General features: G+C 44.6%; 1 long non-coding RNA gene across 1 annotated transcript in view; it reads left to right on the forward strand.

The window, feature by feature from the left end:
* LOC121037241 (uncharacterized) overlaps positions 1-27,665 on the forward strand; it is a 49,834-nt gene that overhangs the window by 14,489 nt on the left and 7,680 nt on the right. The window contains exon 2 of the long non-coding RNA XR_005793669.1: positions 21,545-21,743. This is a non-coding gene — a long non-coding RNA (uncharacterized LOC121037241). The remainder of the gene's footprint in view (positions 1-21,544; positions 21,744-27,665) is intronic.

A 27,665-nucleotide genomic window follows, 5' to 3' on the forward strand; every position in this document is an offset into this window, starting at 1 on the left:
TTCTCAACACCTTTTACTGAAGGGACTGTCTTTCCCCATGGTATATTCTTGCCTCCTTTGTTGCAGATTCATTGGCCCCCTAAGCATGGGATTATTTCTGGATCCCTCTACTCTGTTTCATTGATCTATGTGTCTGTTTGTGTCCTAGTACCATATTATTTTACTTACTTTAGCTTTGTAATATCGTTTGAAATCAGGGAGTGTGACACCTCCAGATTTGTTCTTCTTTCTCAAGATTGCTTTGGCTCTTTGGGGTCTTTTGTGGTTCTATACAAATATAATATTATTTGTTCCAATTCTGTGAAAAATGCCATTAGTTTGATAGTGATTGAGTTGAATCTCTAGAGGGCTTTGGGTACTATGACCATTTTTTTTTTCCAGTTATTGACTTATTTTTAGTTATATCTACACCCAACATGGGGCTTGCATCCCTGATCCTAAGATCAAGAATCATATGCTCTTCTGACTGAGCCAGGTAGGCACACTGGGTATTATGAACTTTCTAACAACATTAATTGTCCCAATTCACATGCATGATATATTTTTCTGTTCATTAGTCATCTTCTTTCATCACTGTCTTATCGTTTTCAGAGAGTAAGTCTTTCACTCCTCGGTTAACTTTATTTCTGGGTATTTTATTCTTTTTAATGCAACTGTAAACGGGATCATTTTCTTAATTTCTCTTTCTGGTAGGTCATTATTACTATATATACATGCAACAGATTTATGTATATTAGTTTTATACCCTGAAAACTTACTGAATTCATTTATTAGTCTCAAATGATCTTTTAAGTAAGAATCCATTTGAATTACCTTCTGTTCCTTAAAGGATGCTAAACACATTTGTTAAGGAAAAGATATCTGTGCAAGGGGAATAATTGAGGAGTCTGCATTTGCAGATTTAAAAAAAAAATCAAAATCAATTTTATTGTACCCAAAACAGTGGAATTAACTGTGCATACTAAACTATTATACATATATTAAACTATATATAATAAGCTATTATATATATAAATATATATATTTATATGTAAATGTAAATATGTGTATTTTAAGTTCTAGAAAATAAAGTTTGTTTTCGCAGATAGTGATAAACAAAATTAAAACTGCATACTTTAGCAACATCAAAGGCTCAGTGGGGCAGGCAAATGACTTGAGTAGGGAGAGCAGTGTTTGACTTCCAAGCATCTTAAGGGCAGGGACCTGCCAGCTGCCTCGTTCAGTGCCTAGCACACAGTATTCCAGCACGTAACACAATGCCTGGCACAAAGGAGATCCTCGATACATATTTGCTGAGTGAAGAAAGTTATATTATTGTGTGAACATTCTCATGAGTGTGCACATACTTTAAAAAGCATAATTGGGAACAGCCTTTCTGAAGGCTGATTCACCATAATCTGCCTTAAGGAACCTGGTTGTTTCCTGGCATTTTTATCAACTACGTATTCTTTGAATTTAAAAAAGTGTACTAATTTTCCAGATATTAGGATGTATCTTGCTTTTAAATCTTTAAATTTTTATAAATAAAGGCTTTTTTTTTCCTAGTGAATTTAAAATTTTCTTTTTATAGCTTCCACCCATTGGTCTAATTCCACACAGAATAAATTCCATATTTCAAAAGAGCTATCATGTCTTTTGTTTAAAAAAAAAAATCATGTTCTTTACAACCATGTTGTGTTTTCCTGGCTAAGCATTCTCATTGTTAAAAAAAATTTTTTTTTAATATTTTTATTTATCTTTGAAGGAGAGAGAGAGAGACAGAGCATGAGCAGGGGAGGAGCAGAGAGAGGGAGACACAGAATTCGAAGCAGGCTTCAGGCTCTAAGCTGTCAGCACAGAGCCCAATGCGGGGCTCGAACCCACGTACCGGGGGATCATGATCCGAGCGGAAGTCGGATGTTTAACCGACTGAACCACCCAGGCACCCCTCCTTAAGCATTCTCATTGTTTAGATGTTGATCTTGAGCTATTATGATATTCCAGATGTTTTACCATCCTGATTATCATCTTCTGGATTCGATTCAATTTGTGCGTGGCCCTCTTCAATTATGGTTGGTCCTCAGCGTTTATTGTTAGACTATGCTGACATATACAGCCTAGAGGATAGAATAGGACAATCACCTTCTTTGTCTTAGGTCTCTATTTTTTAGCCTAAGAATATATTGATTTTATTTGGGGGGAATTTATTCATTTAAAAATTATACATGAATATTTTATCTTCTAAAAGTCAATTAATCAAAGAATATATAACAATGTATTAAACTTCTCATTACCTTCCCTTCATTCCCAATCCTTTTTTTTTTCCCCCCTTTTTGAGAGAGTGAGAGCGTAAGTGGAGGTGGGGGGAGGGGAGAAGGAAAAGGGAGAGAGAGAATCTTAAGCAGATTCCAAGCCCAGCACAGATTTGGAGGCGGGGCTCGATCTCACAACTGTGAGATCACTACCTGAGCCAAAATAAAAAATCAGACGTTTAATAGACTGAGTCACCCAGGCACCCCCCACCCATTCCCAATGTATTCCCCTCCCTAGAGGCCACTTTTCTTCATTTGTATGTATTTAAACATATATCTAGGCTTTTGTTTCAGATAAACATATTTTTATATATTCATCTTGTTTTGCTGTCTGTTTTTCATTTAATTCTTTTTTTCTTTTTAATGTTTTTATTTTATTTTTGAGATGGAGACAGAGCATGAGCAGGGGAGGGGCAGAGAGAGAGGGGGAGACACAGAATCCGAAGCAGGCTCCAGGCTCTGAGCAGTCAGCACAGAGCCTGACGTGGGGCTCGAACCCATGGACTGGGAGACCATGGCCTGAGCTGAAGTCAGACGCTCAACCAACTGAGCCACCCAGGCGCCCCTGTCTGTTTTTCATTTAACAGTATGGCTTGAAATTTTTCACGTGTGTACATATATTTTTTTAAGTGGCTTCATGGTACTCCTCAAGGTGGACATGCTATGATTTATTCATGGACTGCCATACGTTGACATTGAAGTTGTTACCATTTTATATGTTTGCTATGGCAAACCATGCTCTGATGAACACCTTCATGCTCTGACATACATTCAAATGGTTCCTTATCCTAGATTTGCAGAAGTGGCTAGTTGAGTGCATTTAAAAATTTTTCATCATTATTGCCAAATTGCCTTTCAAAAAGACACCAAGGGGCACCTGGGTGGTTTAGTCGGTTAAGTGACCAACTTTGGCTCAAGTCATGATCTTGCGGTGTGTGGGTTCAAGCCCCCTGTCAGGCTCTGTGCTAACAGCTCAGGGCCTGGAGCCTACTTTGGATTCTGTGTCCTCTCTCTCTGCCCTTCTCCCATTCATGCTCTGTCTGTCTCTCTCAAAAATAAAACAATAAAAATAAATATTAAAAAACAAAAGACACTAAAACTGGGGGATAAAAAAGACACCAATAGCTCACGAGAGTGCCCATTTAATTGCATTCTCACTAGCACCAAAATGATCAATATATAATTTTTATTAAGCTGATTGGCCAAAATTCATAAAGTAATAATTTAATAATGGCGAAATTGAGTATTTTTTTAAAATATGTTTTGTTTCACCATTTTTGTATCTATTGTGAATTTTGTGTTCATATTGAGTCATTTCTAATAACATTTCTCTTTTTCATGAATTGTTTTTAAAATCACATTCTTAAACTCTTCCAAATTTTCTTCCTTCCTCTTTCTCTTCTCAAATATATCCTTCCTGAATCCTCTGTGAGTCTACTAACATAAGCTTATAGCTCTATAAGATTGAAGTATAACTGGGGCGCTTGAGTGGCTCTGTTGTTTAAGAATCTGACTTCTGATTTTGGTTCAGATCATGATCTCACAGTTCATGGGATCAAGCCTCACATTGGGGTCTGCACTAATAGTGTGGAGCCTGCTTGGGATTTTCTCTCTCCCACTTTCTCTGCCCCTCTCTCACTATTTCTCTCTCTCTCTCTCTCTCTCTCTCTCTCTCTGTCTCTCTCTCTCTCGTTCAAAAAATAAGCAAATAAACATTGCCATTTTAGGTTGGTTCCACCCTTCCTGGATTCTATATTTTCCTCTTTCTTGGTTTATTCTGTTGTTTCATTAGGGTACAACCTCAAGTAGTTTCAAAGAATTACTGTAAGAGGTGAAAATTTCAAGTCCTTGTTTATTTGAAAATGGCTTTATTCTACCACTCAACACTTTAATGACAGTTTGGCTGGGTATAAAATGATATGAACAAAATAATTTCAAAGGCATCATCTCCTGGTATCTAGTGTGCTGATGAGAAATATGATGCCAGTCAAGTTGCTGGGCCTTTAAATCCTCTGAAAGTCACTTCCATCAAAGGGGGGCTTGCAACAATGAAGAGAAGTTCAACAACAATTGCTGTCCAATTTTGTGCACCTCAGAGATCAAAAGCAGCAATCAGCAATCAGAACACAGATCTGATATTCTGAAAACAGGGTCTTTTTTACCCACCCTGGCTTCTGCAAGCTGTGTGCAAGCTGCTCTAGGAATATGTGCACATCTGCCTTCCACCTGGCTGGGGATGGGGAATGGGTAGCTGCTGCTGTGCCAAGAGCTGAATTGGCTGAAATTAACCAAATTTATTGTGCAAGGCTTCAATAGACTCCAGAGTTACAAAATAGTTACATCAGGGGCACTTGGTTGTTCAGTTGGTTAAGCATCCGACTTGGGCTCAGGTAATGATCTCATGGTTTGTGGGTTTGAGCCCCTCGTCAGGCTCTGCTGACAGCTCGGAGCCTGAAGCCTGCTTCAAATTCTGTGTCTCCCTCTCTCTCTGCCCCTCCCCTGCTTGTGCTCTGTCTCTCTCTCAAAAATAAATATTAAAAAATATTTAAAAAATTAACAAACAAAATAGTTACATCAGATAGATTCTGCCACTGTGATTGTTGTCTAGTAGGAAGATTTTTGTGTTTCCTCCTCTGCCATTTTCCCAGGATCATTTGTGTAGTTATTCCTTCTTAGATTTCAATTACACGATGTTTGATATTCTCTCACAGATCACTGTAGTTCTTTTCATTTACAAAATTATTCTGGGAGCACCTGGGTGGCTCAGTCAGTTAAGCATCCAACTTTAGCGTAGGTCATGATCTCATGATTCGTGAGTCTGAGCCCCACATCAGGCTCTGTGCTGACAGCTCAGAGCCTGGAACCTGCTTCGGATTCTGTGTCTCCCTCTCTCTCTGTTCCTCCCCTGCTCATGCTCTGTCTCTCAAAAATAAATAAATGGCAAAAAAATTTTTTTTTAATTAAAAAATAAAAAATAATTCTTTCCTTTTTATTGGATCATTTCTTTGCTCTATCTTTAGTTTACTTATTAAAATAGCCAAATATCCAACCTGCCATTAAATCTATTTTTAAACATTTTAGGTTGTTTTTTTAGTTACAGAATTTTTATTCTTTTTTTAAAATAGTTTTTATTTCTCTGCTGAGATTTCTTACTTTTGCTTGTTCGTATTCATATGAGCTTCATATTCCTACTTGCATGAATTACTTTAAAATCTTTGTCTGCTAATTTCTACATCTGGTTCATCTTGCAAGAAGTCTCCAACGATTGCCTTTCCTTTTGGGGATGAGTCATAATTTCCTGCTTCTTCCCATGACTAGTAATTTTGGAGAGTGTCCTGGACATTTGGAATGATACATCTTAAAGAACTTAAAAGATTCTGTTACAATCTTCTGAAGAGTATAGATATTTTTGCTTTAGCTGTCATTTAACTCAATCAGACTCAAACTTCACATTCTAAGTCTTCTATGGTTGTTGGCTTAGCTGGACCTCTTGAAGTTGGCCTCACACCAGCATAATTCAGGAGTTAGCACAATTCATTTATGAAATGGAGGCTCCCCTTCTCTGATTCTCTCCTTTCTGACTTTTTCTCTCACTCTTTAGTTCCTGTGGTCATCACAAATTCTGTCTTGTGGATCCTCAAACCTGTGAGACTGTGGGTTTCTGTCCAAGATTTAGTTAGTTGCCTTACCATCTGTCCTCAGGTGAAAAGCTCTAAAAATGAGAAATTCACTCATTGCTGCTTCCTTCTTCCAAGAATTGACTCTCTTCCAATTCCTGCCTGGTTTTGGTTATTCTTCATGTCCTTTAATATGTATATATTATAGTTGGTACCTGAAGGAGGTTTGTACTAATAGGAGGTACTCTGCCATTACCAGAGGTTTTCCCCATACACTTTCAACACATACTTTTTCTTTTACTTTTCTGTTAATGTCTAGATTACATGCACGTGCGTGCACACACACACACACACACACACACACGATAAATTCTAGCTTGCTTTTACTTTCCCGCCTCCCCATCTTCTCATGTTCTCATGTTGACGTCATTTGAAATTTTCCGAATATTAATTTTATACATTTATTTGTGCATCAAAAGTATTTGCATTTAACTATACATTAAGTAAAACTCTGTCTTGAATTCCTCATCCACTCCTTTCTTGTTTTGCTTTTTCTAAGTAATTATTTCAGAGAATATAAACATGGCAAAGTTTGTGATTTTCTGATTGTCAAAATAATATTTATTTTGTCCTCCCATTTGAATCTAATTTGAACGGATATGATTTTACAGGTGAAAAATTACTTTCTCACACTTTTGAACATATTGCTTTACTGTTTTTCTATCAGTATGCTATTGAGAAGTCTGATTCCAATTTTATTATTATTTTTTGTAAATGAATGATTATTTCCTGCCTGGAAACCTTATAGGACCCCCCCACACACACACTCTAGCCTCAGTTTTATGAAGTTTTACATGGTATGTTTAGTTCAAAGTCATCTTACTTTTCTAGGAACTTAGTGGTTCCATCATTATGAATGATCAGCTCTATACAATTATTTTTTTCTATTAAAAGAAAACAATTTGTTTTCTCTTCTCTGTTTCCTTCATTCTTTCCAACTAGAAAAATTTTTTTTAAATGTTTACTTATTTTTGAGAGGGGAGGGAGGGGCAGAGAGAGGGGGACAGAGGATCCAAAGCAGGCTCCACGCTGACAACAGAGAGCCCAGTTGCAGGACTTGAACTTGCCAATTGTGAGCTCATGACCTGAGCTGAAGTGGGACACTCAACTGACTGAGCCACTCAGGTGTCCTCCAACTAGAAATTAAAAAAAAAAAAAAAAAACTTTAATGTTTTTATTTTATTTTTGAGAGAGAAAGACAGAAAGTGAGTAGGGGAGGGGCAGAGAGTGAGAGGGAGACACAGAAACTGAAACAGGCTCCAGGCTCCTAGCTGTCAGCACAGAGCCCAAAGCGGGGCTTGAACCCACAAACGGTGAAAGCATGACCTGAGCTGAAGTCAAATGCTTAACCGACTGAACCACCCTGGCGCCCCCAACTAAAAATTCTTTTAGTTGAATGTTGGAAAAACAGAATCTAGACTCCGCATCTCAACTGTTTTTGTTCTATTTTAATCTTACTGTTGTTTTAAATTATATTTTGCACAAATGCCTCAACTCAGTTTTCTACATGATTAAATTGCTCTTCGGCTATTTCATGCTGCTTTCCAAGCCCACCTCGTAATGTTTTTGTGGCCAAAATTTTAATTTCCAAGACTTTTATGGGATTCTTTTTCTTTTTCTTTTCTTTTCTTTTTTTTTTTTTTTTTTTGAGATCTTAACTGGACCAATTCTAAAATCTTTTTCTGGTGCCTGAGTTGGTTCCTTTAGTTTTAGCCCTCGTGCTTAAGATGAGCACCTCTCAAATGTTTGTTCCTTCTCAACGGCCCCTTTCCTTTTATGTTCAAGATTCTATGTGTGTCTGCCTGTTCCTTTTAAATGGGACTTGGGAGCGAGATTTGGGAGGCCAGTCTGCAAATACTTTATCTTTATGGTGAAGTAAAGAAGTTAGACCACAAACTTAAATTACGTCTTTGACCCAAAACTTAAGAGAACTTAAAAGGAGAAATGTGCAAGACTACCGTCCAGCAGAGTGTAGACATTGTACCTCGAGAAATATCTGAAAATGCTGACTTTTCCCCATGTTGGGAACATGGTGCAGGAATAAAGTTTCCAGAGAGCAGGAAAGGCAAAGATGACGATGGACTTCCAAGAAGAAAAGCTCTGTGCTTTGGCGAAGGGCCCTTCTTATTTAGAATCATCATGTACTTTAACGTGCCATTTGTAGATGACATTGAATTCCGCAACGCAGGAAGGGAGCAGGCTTCGTGTGGCATAATTGGGCCCAGCAGAGTATAACTAGTGGGGACCGGAGGACCTGACTGTCTCCCACTCTCTGCCCTCACATCATCTGTGTTTCCCAAGACCTGAGAAACAATGGAAATGAAATGAATGCTATAGCCGAACATTGCAAATCGTGGTCCTGCCTGAACAGCATTATTTCTCTTGGCCCAGTTTCCCAGGGCATACCGCTGGGCCTAATTTCTGTGCTCACATATTCTGCTGGGACTGCAGACCCTTAAGAGTACGAAAAGAACATAGGCAGTGTTAGGAGCGTGAAAAGCCATTCAGCACATTGATGCTTCTCTCTTGTAATACGGTCTTTCCCCCAGGATAGCATCTAATTGCTACTTGAACAAACCCACTGTCTTTACCTCAACAGCCTTGCCCAGTAGGCCATTGCAAACATTTATTATTCTTTGAGTGACAAAGCTCTTCCCATCTATCTCTTCTGAATTTGTTTTTTTTGAACTTCCTCTTCTGCCCCCACTCCTGTCATAGAGGCAATATCAAAAGTAGCAACATGCATTGATATTATCCACTCTGCTAAAGATCTTGTGTACTTCAGTGATACCCCCTTCCATGTCTTTTTTGAGGTTGGAGGATTTTTTTTTAACCTTTCAGTAACTTGTACAATTTTCTCAGGAAATCAGCATGAGAGAAAATATTTGCTAACATCTGACTTCCCTTCAACCAAATCTACCTGCTCTGGAAAAACTGCCAGAGAAACACATTTCCAGAAGGTTCTTTTTGGAGACAAAATGGTTGTCTTATTTCCCTGACTATTTCTTAATGTGCTCAGAGGAAAGGAAGGATGTCAAGTGTTTATTCTGATGATTCAAAGAAGGAGCTAGAACACGAGCAAGGGGGTCTTGGAAAATAATGCTTCCACCTGATAGGGATAGTTGCCATTTATATGGAGTAGCCATGCTAAGTCAGGCCTGTACTACAGAATCTCCTAACCTCATAGCAACCCCACAAAGTGGATCTTATTATCGTTACTATTTAATTTTTTTTAATGTTTATTTATTTTTGAGAGAGAGAGAGCGCACGAGAGCACGTGAGCAGGGGAGGGACAGAGAGAGAGGGAGACACAGAATCCGAAGCAGGCTCCAGGCTCCGAGCTGTCAACACAGAGCCCGACAGGGGGCTCGAACTCACAAACCACGAGATCATCACCTGGGTGGAAGTCGGAGGCTTAACCGACTGAGCCACCCAGGCGCCCCTATCATTACTATTTATAGGTGAGGAACCTGAAGCTACATATATAGAGGTAATAATAATAATAATAAATGGCGACTTCCATTTAGGGAGCATTTGCAACATGCCCTGCATCTGCCTGTCTCTGTTTACATAGATCTCACCTGACATAGGTGACATAGTCCTGACAATAACTCATGGGGCTTTCTGTCTCTGACACCCTAGCTTACCATTTCCCTGTCCGATCACTTTGACAATTATTGAGTCTTTTCATGTGAGATTTCCTCACTGCCTGATTTCCACTGATTTCCGAAATCCTTCCTGCTATCCAATGCACTGATAGGCCGAGCAAAATCCTTAATTTCAGAAGGCCTTGTCCATTGCCTCACCTAAGTTTTAAAACAAACTCCGAACGTCAACCATGGTAGGTGGCTACAGCCCCATCTCCGGGCAGGTCACATGATCCTTGCTGGTCGGATGGAGTCCTCCTTCTCCCTCGTCTCAGTGATTGGTTCAGTGATGGGCATGTGACCCAAAGCCGATCAGGATCCTTTCAGGACTTCTCTGTAGAGCCGGTAGGACGATAATCTCTTTCCTTCGGGTTTTGTAAATTGGGTGGAGGTGAATCCGAGGCTGGTAGCTGCCATGTTCCTTGCCACCTGAAGGAAGTCTGTACATCAAAACCAACCCAGAGAAGAACAGCTAAAAGATGAGGACACAAAGATTTAACAGTACCTTTTAAGCTTTCAGATCCAGCTAGCTCTGAAGGCAATTCTACCCTCCGGACTTCCTTGTGATAACAACAAAGAAACATCCCTTCTTACTTAAACTGGTTTGAGTAGCCTTTCTGTCCCTTGCACCCCGTGGTGTGCTGGTAATCTGGCTGTCTATGGAGAAAAGAGAAAAAGAAAATTGATTTCTACTGTTTGCCAATTACCGTGGTGTAAATGCTCCCGTTGTGGCAGATTTTCAGCTGCCGGGGTCTAGCCAGCAGCTTGCCAGTTTCTGAACGGTTAACAATTGGCTTTTGTGAGCAGGTACCGGCCAGCACCAAGGGAGCACTGGGTGCAACTGAAAAAGTCCCTGCTAATTTGCTTTCCCGCAGGGCTGTTGAGATGAGAGGGGAGGCAGTCAGGGCACTTGACCAAGCTGCTTCTGCCCTTCTGCACCCCAGAAAGTTCTCAGATTCTACAGGCACTCCTAGATGGGGGGGTGGGGGGTGGAGAAATGCTCCCCATAGCACCACCTGGCAGACTTTTAATTCAAAAACTTAGGGGCGCCTGGGTGGCGCAGTCGGTTAAGCGTCCGACTTCAGCCAGGTCACGATCTCGCGGTCCGTGAGTTCGAGCCCCGCGTCGGGCTCTGGGCTGACGGCTCAGAGCCTGGAGCCTGTTTCCGATTCTGTGTCTCCCTCTCTCTGCCCCTCCCCCGTTCATGCTCTGTCTCTCTCTGTCCCAAAAATAAATAAACGTTGAAAAAAAAAATAATTCAAAAACTTAAACTTCCGCCATTGTATTTCTCGAAAGCGTAGTTTACGGCCACCCCCCTCATCGGAATCACCTACTGATCTGAGTCTGCATTCGTAACACGTTCCCCAGTTGATAGATGTACCCCCACGCCCTGAGCATGAGCACTGCTATTCTCCCTCTGGTTTGGTGCATGTGCTGTGTGCTCAAGTAGGCCTGACATGTCGCCCAGTCCTGCATGTGTCTTGCCTGTGCCTCTCGAAAGAGCCCTTTGGTATTTTTATAACATGGTCATCTCTGTCTTGTGTGAGATCTAGTATTTCAAGAGGGAAAGGGCCAAGGGGCAAGGAGATGAGAGGAGAATGTAGGGGATTGTTCACTGATAAACTCGTGTTCTTTCTCCTCTCACTCTCCACTCTCAACCTCTACCTCTGCTTTCTTGTATTTTCCTCTTAATTCTCTTTTCTTTACTCTCTGCCACTCAATTTCCAGATCTTTGAAATGGGGATAGAAAGATGAGCCCATGGGGCATCTGGGTGGTTCATTGGGTTAGGCATCCAGCTCTTGATTTTGGCTCAGGTCATGCTCTCACGGGTTCATGAGTTCGAGCCCTGCGTTGGGCTCTGCACTGACAGTGCGGAGCCCGCTTGGGATTTTTCTCTCTCCCTCTCTCTCTCTCTGCCCCTCCCCCCCCCCCAATAAATAAATAAACTTAAAAATTAGCCCATAGGGTAAAGAGGAGGAAACTGTCACACCCAGCACCCAGTACCTGGTAGCTGCTCAGTGCCTCTCAGCATCACCTTATCCTCCATTTTTCTTCTCTCTTGGTAACTGGCTGTCCCCTTGAGTTACTGTAAGAGATCTGATGGACCTACAAACTGAGACAGGTGTCTTTTTAAACCCATTTCAAGGTTTCTAGAGGATGCACTTTCTGTGTTGATATTTGTGGATTCTGCAGTTGATTTAAAAGAAAAAAAATTTTTTAATGTTTGTTTATTTTTGAGACAATGCAAGAGACAGAGTGCAAGCGGCCGAGGGGCAGACAGAGGGAGACACAGAATCCAAAGCGGGCTCCAGGCTCTGAGCTGTCAGCACAGAGCCCGACGCGGGGCTCCAACTCACGAGCCGCGAGATCATGACCTGAGCCCAAGTCGGACGCTTAACCGACTGAGCCACTCAGGTGCCCCGTGCCATTGAGTTTTTAAATGACGATGTCATCTTATTGACTGGTTTCCCGGGGAGGTTTCCTTGGGTTCCACAGATGGTGAGGAAGGGGAATGGCTGGTCTGAGAGCCTCTGGTCTTTGCAGCAGCAGGATCCCACTTGCACCAAGGGCAGTGACTCACCCTGTATTAATTGCACTGCAATTATCCCGGGGAGCCTGAGTTTCCTCTTGATGTCTCCTGTCTGGTTTCCTTGTGACCCGCGCAGCTGTCTAATAGAGATGGCTCTTACGACTTCTTAGTTAATGTGGTTCGTTATTTCCAGCGCTGCCTTCTGCCTTCAGTGGCTGGAGGTTTTTCCGACTCTGACTTGGAGACTTTCATGAGTTGTGTCTTCAATCAGAGCTTGGTGCTGCCTGCATTGTCTGTGGGAAAAATTTCATTTGCAAATCAGAAGAAGTTCACAGACTGTGTCGCCGTGTTGCTTCGCGAGACAGCGTTTTCATCTTCTGCGCGGCTCTCCCCAGTCACCTCCACGTGCCTTGGATGAGGAGAGAAAAGTCCCTCTCTTCCAGACCTCAACGAGAGCTGCGTAGACAGAGCAGGAGGCATGAATTTGTTTGCTCCTCAGCCGTGCTAATTATCTGCAGAGGGCTGCGGAACGAGGCGGTGTCTCTTCTCCCCGCGGCTTGCCACACGCTGGGTCATGCCACAGAGACCAGGATGTCTGGAGCCCCTAGAAGCTTCTGATGTCAAATGTCTTTAGGAAATTACAAAAATCAAAACTAACTCACCTAAAACTTTCTATTCCTCTCAAAACTCAGCAGACACTTGGATGGCTTTGGGAAGTTTCTGTGGCTCCCACTTGTCCTTTTCTCGGCTGAGGCTGAACGCAGCCCCGAGCCTGCAGCTTCTTGTTCAGGGACTACTTCGTGACTCAACCAGTTTTTATTGACAAGCGAACATCTTTAACTCTCTGTCAGAAACAGGAGGTCGTTTAGAAGGAGGGCAAAAGCCTCTGTGATCTTAGGGTGCATTTTCATCATCCAGAATGATAGCTGGCCTGGATGTAATGAGAAAGGGAGCCTCCTTAGGGAGTGGAAGTGGCAGTGGTAACGTCTGGACCCAGGCAGGGAGGGCCCCGGATGCTGGGGCCTGAGAGGAGCATCGGGCAATGCCTAGGGAGGCCACCCATTTCCACCCAAGAGCCAAGATGGTTGACAGGAGGCAAAAGGGAAAAGAATGAGGACAGAGCGAAGTAGACAGATGGTGGCAGCATCGGAGCAATCACATAGACAATGGGGGGGCTTAGAGGTGAGGCTGAGGGGCCAAAGAACAGACTCCCAAACAGCAGAGGCAGAAGCCAGCGAAGAAGGGGGAGACGTGGCACAGTCCTGTGGTAAGGAATACGGAAAACCTTGCCCACCTTAGCGGTCCCCCAAGACGCTGACTGCAACCCCCTTGGACTCTGCTCTGCGTGAGGGTTCAAGGGGGGGGAGGTTGTAGGACAGTGGTCTGAATGGTAACCTCTAAGAATATCTCCGTGTCATACTCAAAGAGCTGAGCTCTCAGCTATCCAGGAAATTCCTGAGATCTGGCATAATCCATTTCCCAGCAAAGATGAACGGTTAAAGCTTTACGTCCGAAGACACGATTTCCGTCTTTAAGGAGCTGATGTGAAATTGAACAGAGGAACATTAGTAAAAACTCTCTGATGGCTTATTGATGATAATGATCAAACAGCTACTACATACATACTCATCTCTGTGTTGGATGCTCTATTTACCTGGTCGATGATTTTCCTCAAACTTCATGAGGTGGGTATGGAGTAGGCTGTGGGGGTTCAGACAAGGAAATGATTGTGGTTGGATAGTCTCAGATGGTCTCCTTTAGGGCTGGTATTGAGCAGGATTTGAAGGATGAAGAGAACTCAGAGAAGTGGGATACACTTGGGGGTTGGTTTGTGGTAACTTTTGAATCATTCCTTCATATATTGATTCTCCTCGAAAGTAATGAATACATCCCACTCTCTCAGCTTCCCCTGCCTAACTGGGTAATTTCCATCCATCCCTTGTACCTAGATCGGAGAATTGCGTTTCTCTGGCTTGGTGAGGGAGCGCAAAATGATGGCGGCTGCAAATAACTCCTGCTGGCCAGACCTCCGGGGGCCAGAAGAGGAAGTCTTTGTAGTTGAGGCTCTGTGACTCTGTGGAATCATGGATTGAGGTCCAGGTTGATGACAGCTCTTGGGAAAGCCTCTTACTAGAGATCAGTGTGAAATTACTGGCCATATGGCTTTCAATCTATGGTAGCTAACACTTCCTAGCTCAGGAACCAAGAAGTAAAAAATGTGAGTAATGACTGCCCATCTACTACCTAGGTTTTCAGGAATGAGAATGCTCTGTGTTTTTAGGGACAGTCACTAGGAAACCTTGAACGTGGCCTTTGTATTCCAGGGTCAGTGCTTCCACGTGTCTCTTGAGCTAGTTAACGAGACCAGAGGTGAGCTGGAGTTGGTGTCCTTTTCTTTTCTGAAGAAATGAATACATAAGGGTTTGTGTTTTGTTTTGTTTTGTTTTGTTTTGTTTTGTTTTGTTTTGTTTTTGAGCTACTTTGCTTCAAACCAGTTCCCCGCAGAGCTACAGAAAAGATGTGCTGAAATGTCCAGGGTGGCTGATGTCGAAGTGTAGACTACCCTGTCAGTGACCCTTTTGGACCCAGAGCCCGAGTGTGGCCAATTCAAGTGGAAAGCAGTCATGGAGGCTCCGCCGTGTATCTGGACTGAGAGAGGAGCCCAACGTGACAGAGTCCTTACTCCCAGGCAGTTTACAGCCAAAGGGGATGGATGAAGGATACACACAGTAACTCCAACACGAAGCCGAATAGGCCGTGTGCGTGTCAGGGGCTCACATGCAGAAAAAGTTACATCCGATTGGTGGAGGTCCGTGGTTCGGGGGGGATGGAGCACACCGTCATGATCTTTGAGGGGCACCTGGGCAGCTCAGTCAGTTGGGCGTCCGACATTGGCTCTGGTCATGATCTTACAGTCAGTGAGTTCAAGCCCCGTGTCGGGTTCTGTGCTGACAGCTCAGAGCCTGGAACTTGCTTCGGATTCTGTGTCCCCCTCTCTCTCTGCCCCTCCCCTGCTCATGTTCTGTCTCTTTCTCTCTCTCTCTCAAAAATAAATAAAGAAGACCTTTGAGGACATGGGGCACCTGGGTGGCTCAGTTGGTTAAGCGTCTGACTTCAGATCGGGTCATGATCTCACCGTTTGTGGGTTCGAGCCCTGCACCAGGCTCTATGGCTCAGAGCCTGGCGCCTGCTTCAGATTCTGTATCTTCCTCTCTCTGCCCCTCCCCCACTCATGCTGTCTCTCTCTGTCTCTCAAAAATGAATACATTTAAAAAAAGAAAGAGAACTTTGAGGACAGAATAACATTTGAGAGGACACTTGAGGCAGAATTTCTTTTGTTACTGTTTTATGGCTAATGCTTATTTACTATACTTTAAAGTTTAAAAACAATACATATTTATGAGCAAATATTAAAAAGCATATAGAAGAAAATGAACATGCTCATAATCTCAGCACCTAGAAGAAAACAGAAGTAACATTTTGGTGTATTCCTTCTAGACTTTTCTCTACGTATACATGTCTACATATTCACACACACACGCACACACACACGCACACACACAGAGTTCACAAAATTGGGCTTATACTGAATAAATACTTCTGAGGCCCTACTCAACAGAATAACGAGTTTTCACATATCATTAAATATTCTTTAAAGCCATGGTTTACAAAGTCATTACATACTTGTTCCATAATTGATTTGGCCAATTTAGTCCAATTAGACATTCAGATTGTTTACATTTTTCTCCCAGTCAAGCTTTGCTGCATCTTCTTCCACACGAATCAAGTAGAAAAAGTTTTCATATGCAGAGATCAGGCGTGAGGGTAGAGGTGGAGTGGGTAGAGGGCATCCTGGGAAGAGGAGCGGGCGTGAGCAGGTGTCTGGAGGGGCAAAGCATAGAGATGCGTGGAAAAAGCAAAAGGGAGGGTGAAGGGAGATGGGTTAGGAACTAGGGCAGCACAGCTCGGATGAGGAGAGAGTGGTTGGAGGCCGTGACTCGTGACTCAGAAGTTCATTGGGAATGAGGCCAGCGAGGACTGAGGCGTCAACGGACCGATGATTTTGAGGCTTAATAACTTGGGAGAGTGGAGAAAGCCTGAAGAAATTGAGGCCTGGCAGGGGCAGTGACTTGTCCAAATTTGTGACCTTGCTAGGGGTTAGGCAATGCCAGAAACCAGATGCCCTGCCTTCGCGTGTTAACATGGGGAACGTGAGCCACCCAGCGTTAGCTGTTAGACATGGTGGGGCCTGGAGCCCGTGCCTGAGAGCAGGTCAGCCTGAGGTGAACGTCTGTCAGCGTGGCGTTGAACCTCATTTGCTTGGTGGGACGCGTACTGGGGACTGTCCAGTGATTAGGTAACAGGTGCCAAAAAAAACACAAAAAAACAAAAAAAAACCACCACCCACAAAAAACAAAAAAACAAAAAGGAACTTCTTACTTCGTTTTTTTTCAGACTTCGTTCTTCACCAGCAGAGTAAGACAAAGAGGCAAGAGAGGCATGTTTGTGGCTTCAGAGGGCGGGCCAAGAGAGTTCTCTCTGGATGTGCAGCCCCTGCTGGTCCTCGGTTTCGGTAGCATTGCCTCTCAAGCCACGCTGGCTTCCTGGAGCCCCCCGGGGCCACCCTGGAAGGTGTGCGTCACTCGTCCCATTGGGTGGACATCTCGTTAGGCTGCTGTGCCAAGTGCCCTTTTATCTCATGTTTAAATGGTAGTTTTTCCTCTGATTAGTTTTGCCGTATCCAACGGCTTTCGGCAGCTTCAAAAATCAAGACCAGTGCCTAATAACAAAAATAAAAATAAGAAGAAGAGAAAGAAAAAGAAAAAGAGAAAAAAAAAAAAAGAAAAAAAAAAGCTCACCTGATCTCCCCAGCATTTCACTGCCGCTTTGGAAATTGAGAGCCGTGCGTGGGATATTGGCGGCTAACAACCGTGGAAATAAAAAATGATTTTTGATCTCAAGGCCTAATATTATTCATATTTTTTATAGCCTCAAACAATGTCTTCAGATAATTCAGGTAAAGGCAAGCCAGAAACAAAACAACATCATAAAGGCATTATTACATACAGACACTTTCAGCTACGCTACACGCCTCACAGTGTCTTTGAACCCTGGATGATGAGAGAACCGTTTCACACTCCAGGGAATACTCTTGGAGCTGTTTTTACTTCAACAGAGGGTAGTGAAACAAAATTCTTTGGCTTTAGATATGTGCTCGGCACCCGCTCCACAGAGTTCTCTCCCTTCCTGTGTGTTTACCATCCATCAACGACCAACGACTCCATTTGGGAGGCCACGGGAAGGGCTGTGGCATTCCCAGGTGTGCTCCCCACCTGCGGAGCAGGGTCCTTAACCTTGGGGCCCGAAGATCTGGGCCTGCCCTCTGAGTGGGTGGGGGTTATGGAGCCGAGAGCACAAAAGCCTTTCATCAAGGAGAATTTGGCAACGGTGTCTTTCCGAGCCCTTGTTCCACCCAAAATAACACTGGCCAGCTCCATCAAATTAGATAAGGGCTGGGGACTGGGATGTGCTTCGAAAGGACAGAGGAAGCAGAGAGAGGGAGAAGGAAGATTCTCTTGGGGGAATCTCTCCCTCCTTATTGAAACTATCCGTTCTCTGGTTTGAAAATGCCAGTAACGTCTCAGCCAAGGAATGCATTTTCCTTTCCTCCCTGCCTCCCGTGTTCTACGGTCAGAGTTCTTTACTCGGCGTATTAAGTTCAAGTCTCAGGTTCTTAAGCTAGACTTCCCAGCTGCCTCGGCCTGAGGGGTCACTACTGTCCTTCCCTCCCACCGCATGGACAGCCGTGGCTCTCATCTGGTACCTGCTGTATCCTTCCTACAATTGTTCGGTTTGCCTGGCGGTGTTGGTATACTTCCTGATCTTTAAGTAGATTGCCAGAGGACAATGTTGATTTCGCCACCTCTTTTCTCTTTGTTCCTCAGCAGCATCTAACAGTTCCTTGCAGGGGGTTGATATCCAGTTCGTGTGGGCAGGTCCTGTGGCCACTGTTTCTCCATCTCACAAAGAAGGTGAGGACTGAACCCACCGATATGAGTTCACGTAGGCAGAGTCACAGGTATGCAATTAGTTCCAGAAGTTTCAACGCACTCTAGTGTTGCAGGTATTTCGAGAAGGGCAGGATTGACCAGGACGTGATTTCCCCAGCCAGCGTGTTTTTCACGGTCCAGCCCCTGCCACCTCCGTGAGAAGCCTTCCGTCTTGTTCTGAACCAGAGCGACGACCCCGCTCTAAGCTCGTAATATCTGTGCCATTCAAAGGGCAGTTGGCCCACACAATTTTTTGTATCTTTCTAAAAAAAGTTTGCTTATTTATTGTGAGAGAGAGAAAGAGAACACAAGCGGGGGAGGAACAGAGAGAGAGAGGGAGAGAGAGAATCCCAGGCAGGCTGTGCAGAGCCCGATGCAGGGCTCGAATCCACGAACCGTGGGTTCATGACGTGAGCCGAAATCAAGAGTCGGACGCTTAGCGGACTGAGCCCCCCAGGTGCCCCAGTGCACACAATTTTGTATTCTAGATTTGCTCGCCCATCTCACTGCCGTTAAAAAGCCCCAGGGAGATTAGAATTGTTTCTCACGTGGTATTCACACCCGTGTTCCAACATTCTTCTCTGTGTGTCCGGCACGGCTTTATCATGTCCTCTGCCGTCAGTAACCGTGTGTCCAGTGAACTGACCCGATCTGCTTTCGTCTCTGAGAAGCCTGCTGGGGTCTTGTGAAGAGGGAAGCCTCTTATTTATCTGGAAAGCGTCCACAAACCCCTGGAACAGCAAGAGAAACAAATGCTCTCAGGTTCCGTTTCTGCCCCATCCGTTCCTTCCCGAGTTGGCTTCCCTGCCCTCTCTGCACCCGCGAACGGGCAGTCAGCATTTCAACTGGCTTTTCCTCCTGGGCGACATAGTCCCCAGCCTTGGACTCCGTGTGTGTTGAGCTAGAACAGTCACTCACTGGAATCTAATTTCAGTTCTACAGAGGTTAATTTATCCTTTTTCAGGCTATGTACTCATTTAATCCAAAATTACCCGGCGACTAGCCTTCTCGATAGCAATTACACCCTACGAAAGCAAACTACTGAGCTTCGTGTATTGCTAATGGCCTTACTTTCCCTAGTTTTCCTTAGGGATAAAGTTGAATGGGGAAATTAGTCGCATTAAGCTGGAAAAATAGGGAACAAAATACATATTTTATATTTAAAAAAATCCTCCTGCTACCAATTATGGTCTTTATTAGAAACAGGTATTTTCACATTATGGGGCTTGTCTTTTTATTAAACAGAGCAAACCCAAATGAATAGTTACTTAAGAGGATCTTTTAAATAAATACTCAAGTCCATTTTAATATCTAATAATAGTGGCTGCCTCAAGTATTCAGATTTTAGCATAACCGGCAGGAAAACTGTTTGATGTTTTAATTATGTCCCTGAAAATGCTGAATGGGTTATAAAAAGCAATTTGAAGAAAATAAAAAAAGATTTTTTTTTTTTTTATTATTAGTGTTTTGGGAGAGAAGACCTTTTCCACATCCCATTAAAAACCTTTCTGCATTGTAAAAAGACTGTCTGCTGATACGTAGGCCAAATAAGCAAAGGACTTGCATCTGTTGTAAGTGTTCTCATTTGGGGAGAAAAATCTGGAAATTAAAAAAAGAAGACCTCAGAGGAACAGTATTCTGAGAGGGGGGAGCTGTGGAAATTGATCATGCCTTGAAAGAAAGAAAGGAAGAAAATCTTTTAATTACATTTAAAATTAGCCAGAGCCTCGTGCTTGTTCCCAGGAAGGTTCCCGGGAGGATTGGAGTGTTTCTGATGTAACTTGCTACCCCGGCCATGGCTGATGTCATCACTTCAAAACCCCACCTGGAGGTCTGGACTGTGGAGCAGGCAGTGGGGACATTCCCAGGCTAGATCCCCTGGCCTCAGGTCATTCTCCTGGGCAGGACTGGGGAAAGCTGTCCCCGAGGGGAGGGAAGCAATGAGAAGGGGAGACATTTCCAAGGAACGGAACCAGATGTACACGCTGCGGTGAAGGTGATTGAGGCTCAGCGGCGGCGGCTGGGCCCATAGAAGCAGGAGAGGGAAGGCTGGATTTGGGGTTAACTCTTTCTTCTCTCGGTAGGTGGAGGCCTGGTCTGGTGCGGGCCTGGCTCCCAGATAACATTCAAGCCTTCTTCCCAACGGCCAGATAGGAGGCACCCTGAGGAGCTCAGGGAAATAATCCTCCATGAGGCAAAATGAGCCCTTTCGCTGTGTGAGCTGCCCCGTGCGGGTCTATGCAGTGCTCTCCCCAGGGAATTCTAATTCTCATTCCTCTTCCTATTTCCAATCACTTTGCCCAAGCTGCATTCCAGACCGATGACCCTGTTGACCTCGGTATTTTCTTAAAACTCCCCCGACGAGGAGTAGCCCATCTCGAAGAGCAGTGCCAGCCCGGCTCCTACCTGAGAATCACGTGGGCAGTGTATACAATGCAGATTCTGCTCCGGCAGGTGTGGGGACGGCTCCCGAGGAGAGCCCGCGCTTCTCGCTGCTGGGTGGGCCACGCTTTGAGCCAGAAGACTGTAGTTTTCCATTTGCGGTTGCTTCTATTTCTGCCTTTTAGACTAAACAATGTATATTTTAAGGGATCAGGATCCTAAGCGGGTCTCTTTAGAACAGGGCCTTGTAGCACAGCGGTCTGTATTTATAGTGCAGGTGGATCCTGGTCCTCTGAGACATTTTATTCCATTTAGATAGAATGGTAGTCAACTAAGTACACTGATTTGTCACTGGCTACCAAGGAATGCCACCCTCCTTGTCCTCAAGGATCTTAGTTTTTGTTCACGGTGTCTTCTTTGAAGCATTTTTTTTTTCTTGTGCTGTTGTTTGGAAAAGCAGGCTCGATTTGTTTCATTTGTTTATCAGCAAATATCAACCACATCCCTCCTATTTACAGGCACTGAGCTGGGAGTGGGGGAATGACCAGCGGAATAAGACAGTGGTTGCGAGTCACAGCCGAGGAGGGCTAGACTCTCACGTTTCGCGGAGTGCTGCTGACGCGCTCAGCTCGCTTAGGGCTGCTGGGTTGTTCTCACATTTGCCCAAGGATCTGAAGTGCTCATCCTCTCAATACCCCTTAACATTTAGCTACGAAACCATGCATACCCCAGAGATGACATGATGAGAAGGAGCCCGCGGGGTCACTGACGCTGTAGGAGATGTGTGCAGTGTCATCTCTTTTAAGTTTTGCGGCAGCCCTGCGAGGTGGGTGTTATTATGCCCATTTCACAGATGGAGAAGTATAGAAGCGTTATTCAAATGTATTCAAAGTCATGTAGCTCTAAGCATCGATAGCTGACACCATTATATCGTTACGACGATCTTTTTTCCCTGTCTTCCTGCAGAGAACAGCTGCAGACTGAAAGATGGTGAAAGCTACAAGGCATTTGAGGACTAACCATTGTAACAATAGCTGCCAACCCCTCCTCTTTGTAACTGAAATGGATTTGCAACAACATTTGTCGGATGAACCAACAAACGCGTGACTTAAAGAACACTACAAATTAAAATTGAGAAGACATCACCCTTCCTGGATGGTATCAGGTTAGCTTCCTAGATCATGAAACTCCCAAGAGCAAACGATTCATTTTATTGGAATAGTAGTTATTATTATTACACTAATTAGCATCAGTAATGTGCCCAGCACGGTACACTTAGTATACAGCACTTCATTTAATCTTTACTATGACCTTTACAGATTAAACAAAGAGTGAGGTTCAGAGAGGTTCTCTTGCCCACTGGCCCAGCTGGCAAGTGGCAGAGAAGAGATTCAAACCCAGGACTTGGATTCTGAAGCCCAAACTCTGCCCGTCGTACCACACGGCCCAACGTGCAGCTTCCTTTAGCGGCTTGTATACGATGGTTTTCCTCTTGTAAGCATTTGAAAGCCTTTGCAGATGCTGTTGGGGCTCCCTCACACCTGCAGACAGTTCCCAGACACAGTCGTGGCTTTGTGGTCTCTTGGCCTGAGGCATTTTCTGGCCTCCTGATTGACAGGATCACGGGGCGAGGGGAAGTGCAAGAGAATGAATGCCCCAGAGAGATCCTCAACCAAGGAGGGTTGGGAATTGGTAGATTGATCCCCCAGCTTCCTTGCCTCTCTGACGGATAATTCAGAAGGATGCTACACCGTCTGCCGGGGTCTGTGTGAGACTGAGCCCCGGTCATGCACGCAGGTACCCTGCTCAACATCACACACTTTGTTGGTCCCACATCCTTCTCCCTCGTAGCGCTTTCTTGGCGTATCCCTTAACTAAACTGCTTATGCCCAAATATTTTCCTTTGGATCTACTCCGGGGAAAACCCAGGCTAAGGAAGATACCACCTTTTCAGCGTCCAGAGAAGTTAAAAAGCCCACCACGGTGACCTGACCTGAGAATCAAGAAATGATTACAATTGAATGTCTTCTTTGATGGAAGAGAGGTCTTCCTTTTTTCTCTTTATGTCTCTAGATGGAAGGCTGGCTGGTAAAGAGTTCGCATCTAGGTGGTCTCCCCGCCCTTTTGGAAGGGTGAGTGGATTTCCTGGAGTCACGTGGCTTCTGCCAAAGTGGGGATTTCCTGTAGAGTTTTGACAGATGGTGAGGAAGGTTTATCTGGATGCCTTTGCTCCTGGCGGCAACCAGATGCCGTGGGTTTCAGTGCTAAGGTCGTCAGGTGCCTGCTGCATGCTCTTGAGGCCTCAACGTAGGGAGAGGGGATGCTCAGAAGGACCCAAACGTGAACCTGACTATGCCACCCTCTAGAGCTTGCAGAGCAAGCACTTAATGCCAACAGGGGGTGAAAGAGGAAGCAGCAAACAAAGTAGGAAAAATGACAGGGGTTTGGTAAATCAGGGTTGAAACACTAGCTCTACGATTATTCTTTTAGTCAATTCATAATTATTAAGTGTCTACTCAGTGCAGGCTGGAGTGGTAGAATATTTAGCCTTGATCATCCAGGTACTGTGCTAGACATTCCTCCTTTAATTACTGGATAGAGGGTGCCCTGAAAGGTCCAGGGGAGGGGATGTGGCTAGGATACCATGAGACACCTGGGAGGTTTGGGACAGTAGTTAATTAACAATGGATATAAAAACATTTCAATATTTTAACAGCTTTCTGGTCATACAAGTGCATGATCACTGAATATATGTCTAGTATCTGGTACTATGCTAGGTGTTGGGAGAAAAACCTGTAAAACTGAGCAGATTTCTTTCTTATTGTGTGGGGAAATAGACTGTGTTCAATTCATCGCACTAATGAGCGTATCATCATAAACTAGGATCGATGTTTAAGGAAAGAAGCTTTGCTAGGAAAGTACAAAAGTTAGGAGCCTCACACAGTGCTGGGGATCAGAGAAGGCTTTCCTGAGGAAGGACATAAGCCAACGCCTGCAGGAGAATTAAGTGAGGAGTGGAACAAGAATTTTTCAGAGAGGGGACAGTATTCTCAAAAGAGTCCTGGGATGGAAGGGAACATGGTGTATTGGAAGGATGGGAAGATGGAAAGAAGGTCAATGTGGCTTTGAGCAAGGGGAGTAGGTGGGGGGAGTGGTTCAAGATGACTTCAAGGGTATGGGGCGCCTGGGTGGCGCAGTCAGTTAAGCATCCGACTTCAGCCAGGTCACGATCTCGCGGTCCGTGAGTTCGAGCCCCGCGTCGGACTCTGGGCTGATGGCTCAGAGCCTGGAGCCTGCTTCCGATTCTGTGTCTCCCTCTCTCTCTGCCCCTCCCCTGTTCATGCTCTGTCTCTCTCTGTCCCAAAAATAAAAAAAATAAAAAAAATAAAAAAAAAAAAAAAAAGATGACTTCAAGGGCATGCCCGGGTGGGGGGTGGATGTGGCCGGCGAGGCAGGGCTTTGTGAACATCAAAATTTGGGGTTTTAGGGGCGCCTGGGTGGCTCAGTCGGTTAAGCATCTGACTTCGGCTCAGGTCATGATCTTGCAGCTCGTGGGTTCGAGTGCCGCATCGTGCTCTGTGCTGACAGCTCGGAGCCTGGAGCCTGTTTTGGATTCTGTGTCTCCCTCTCTCTCTGCCCCTCCCCTGCTTGCACTCTGTCTCTCCAAAATAAATAAGCATTAAAAAAAAAAAAAAGATTTGGGGTTTCATCTCTAAGACCACTGAAAGGTTTTAACAGGGGGAGAACACGAGCAGATTCAGTTTTGAAAGGATCACTTTAGCTGTGGTTTTAAGAATGATTAGGGACAGGAGTTAAGGGTCCCGGGAACAGGTAGGAGCTGGGCAGGAGGTGACGACAATCTGCTCTAGGCTTGTGGCAGAGGAAATGGAGGGGACACGGGAGGTGATAGATTGGGTGCAGGTTGGATCGGGAGGGCGTGGTGATGGTGCATCTTGAGGGGGTTTCCTTGGTTTCTGGTTCCTTTAACTGGAGGAATGATGGGTGATGAGTGGTGCTCTTACTGAGATTGAAACACCAAAGGAGGATGAGTCCTGTGACCTTGGGAAATCTCATCCTCTCTCAGGGCCTCAGTTTCCTCATTCGGGTCTCCAATTCCCTCCTGCTGACATGGACAGGCAAGGACAACCGAACCTGCACTAAAGGCCATCGGCATCTTCAAAAAGAACTCCAAGCTGTGCTTTCTAGGTCATGGTTACTTAAAATATTAGAATATAAAAATTTTAGGTCTCCTGTCCTGTTTCACTCCCAGAGCTACACATATTAGAGATAAAATTCTTGAGTGGTATTCTTTCATTTTTCTACTCCAATGAACTTCACCTCCTGTGGGGGAGAGGAGTGGACGTACACGTCTTGACATGAGCTGATAATGTCACCCTCTGACGTTGCTTACTTTCCCTGGTTCTCAGAGTTCTTGTTCATGAAAAGAGGGGGTTGGATCCGGTGAACCCTGAGGTCCTTTCCCGTGTGCACGTCCTCTCTTTCTTTTACTTTGCTAGCTCATTTGTTAGCTCATGACGTTACTCATGTGAGCCTTCTGTTGCACTTATTAACTTGTAGGAAGGGCTGGACTATTTTGCTGGGCAGGCTGGGAAATCTCCCAGGAGACTTTGCTGTCAGGTACGCAGGAGAGGGCGGGATGTCCTGGGCCTGGGTCAGGGACGTTTTTGGTGGGAGGCCGGGCAGGAAGCTACATGCCCCAGATTTGTGAGGGAACACCTGCTAATTCTTTGAGGGTTGAAGAAAAAGAGCTCGGTCCAGGCTGAATATGAAGGGAAGGCAGAGTCAGGTCTGGACTCCCTGAAACCTAGGCATCCTTTGTCCTCACTGGAAGGGGGTACGAAAGCCTTGATTCCCCTCAGTGCCTCAGAAGAAGGCTCTGGGGTGTGCGGTCGCAGTGCCTTGGTGGGGCATTCCCCCTCTCCCCTTTTATGTTATTTAGTGTACAAATCCATTAGCATTGCTTTTTCTCGGGCATCCAAGATGCTACAGCCTATCACTCAAGTCATTGACATGGCATTTCAGCCTTTCTTTGGAAGACAATTGTGTCTTTAGTCAAAGACCTCTTGACAAGAGAAAATGGGAACCCGGGATGGAATAATGCAGCCGAGTGCTTTCGTACACCTGCAGAATGCGACTCTGTGCGCCATTATGTCCCAAATTGTTGTGCTGAAAGATTTCTCTTGTTTACATCTCTTTATACCCCAGCATTTAACCTTGGGGCTCCGCAGACGGAGTCCCCTCCCCTCACCTTACCGCAGCAATTCTTTCCTTTGTGGCCCACATTTTATGTCATTATGTCGGCGGCGGTCATCACATTTGTGTTTACTTAGCTGCGCTGCGGGAAGGGGCTTCTGCCTGATTCCCTCCACTCTGGTGACTCACTTTAGGTCATTACCGACTCTAATCTTCTTGGTTTCTTTAGAGACTGCGCCCCCAAAATGAAAGGGAGGAGGCACGTGCCTAAAAACCTAACAAACAAGAACGTATTGAAAGCGGCGAGGGGTCATGATCTTGTCCCCGGAGTGCCCATGCGAGTAAAGGCAACACAGACATGTTGGGAATAAGCCACAGGTGCCAACGTGGCGAGGATGCGTTGGTGGTTTTTAGCCCGTTGAGGGTGGGCTTTAAACAAAATTTTTTATTATGGAAAATTTCAAGCACCTACAAAAAAGAGAAGGCAGTGGGTGGGAACGTAAAATGATGCGGCGGCTTTGGGAAGCAGTTTGACAATTTCTTAAGTTGCCGAACAGAGAGCCACCATCTGACCCAGCCATTTCCACTCCTAGGTATATACCCAAGAGAAAAGAAAATAGATTCCGTACAAAAGCTTGCATACAAGTGGTCGTAACAGCATTATACATGTTAGCCCCAAAGTAGAACCAACTTAAAAATGTCCATCCGCTGGTAAATAAAATGTGCTGTAGGCACGTGATGGAATAGTATTTGGCCATGAAAGGAAATCAAGGTGTTGATACGTGCTGCTGCACCGTGGATAAGCCAGTCACAGAGGACCTCGTATTGCGGGACTCCTTATACATGAAATGTCCGGAATAGAGACCCTGTGGAGATGGAAAGTAGATGAGTCGTTGTCTAGAGCTAAGGGTGAGGTGGACTTCGGGGATTACGGCTGAGGGGTGCGAGGTTTCTTTTTGGAGGTGACGAATATAAGACTGTGCTGATGGATGCCCAACTTTGAACCTACTAGAAGTCTCTGGATTGTATGCATTAATTGGGTGAATTGTATGGTACAGAAATTGTACCTCAATAAAACTTAAAAGAAAGAAAGCCAAGAGCTAGAATAGTATGGCGAAGCACAGGTGCTATTGGCTCAACTTCAGTTCCAGCCTAGAGCCAACCTTGTGTATCCTGCGTTTTCACCCCCTCCTCTTGCACAGTGATGCCGTTTTGTTGGTATTTCAGTCTGTACCTGTAAAAGACAAGGGCACTTTATTTATTTATTTTTTTTCAACGTTTTTTATTTATTTTTGGGACAGAGAGAGACAGAGCATGAACGGGGGAGGGGCAGAGAGAGAGGGAGACACAGAATTGGAAACAGTCTCCAGGCTCCGAGCCATCAGCCCAGAGCCTGACGCGGGGCTCGAACTCACGGACCGCGAGATCATGACCTGGCTGAGGTCGGACGCTTAACCGACTGCGCCACTCAGGCGCCCCAAGACAAGGGCACTTTAAAAAAATATGATGCCAAAGCCATTATCACATCTTAAATTTAACGATAATTTCTTAAAAAAAATTTTTTTTAGTGTCTATTTATTTTTGAGAGCGAGTGCAAGCTGGGGAGGGTCAGAGAGAGAGAGGGAGACACAGAATCCAAAGCAGGCTCCAGGCTCTGAGCTGTCAGCACAGAGCCCAATGCGGGGCTCGAGCTCACAAGCTGAAAGATCATGACCTGAGCCGAAGTCAGACGCTCGACTGACTGAGTCACCCCAGCACCCCATCAATAATTTCTTAATATCATCAAATAACCCGCTGTTCAGACTTCTTTTTTTTTTTTTTTTCCCCAACGTTTATTTATTTTTGGGACAGAGAGAGACAGAGCATGAACGGG

Source organism: Herpailurus yagouaroundi, unplaced genomic scaffold (genome assembly GCF_014898765.1).
Source record: "Herpailurus yagouaroundi ecotype Mexico unplaced genomic scaffold, PumYag 163, whole genome shotgun sequence".
NCBI lineage: Eukaryota > Metazoa > Chordata > Mammalia > Carnivora > Felidae > Herpailurus > Herpailurus yagouaroundi.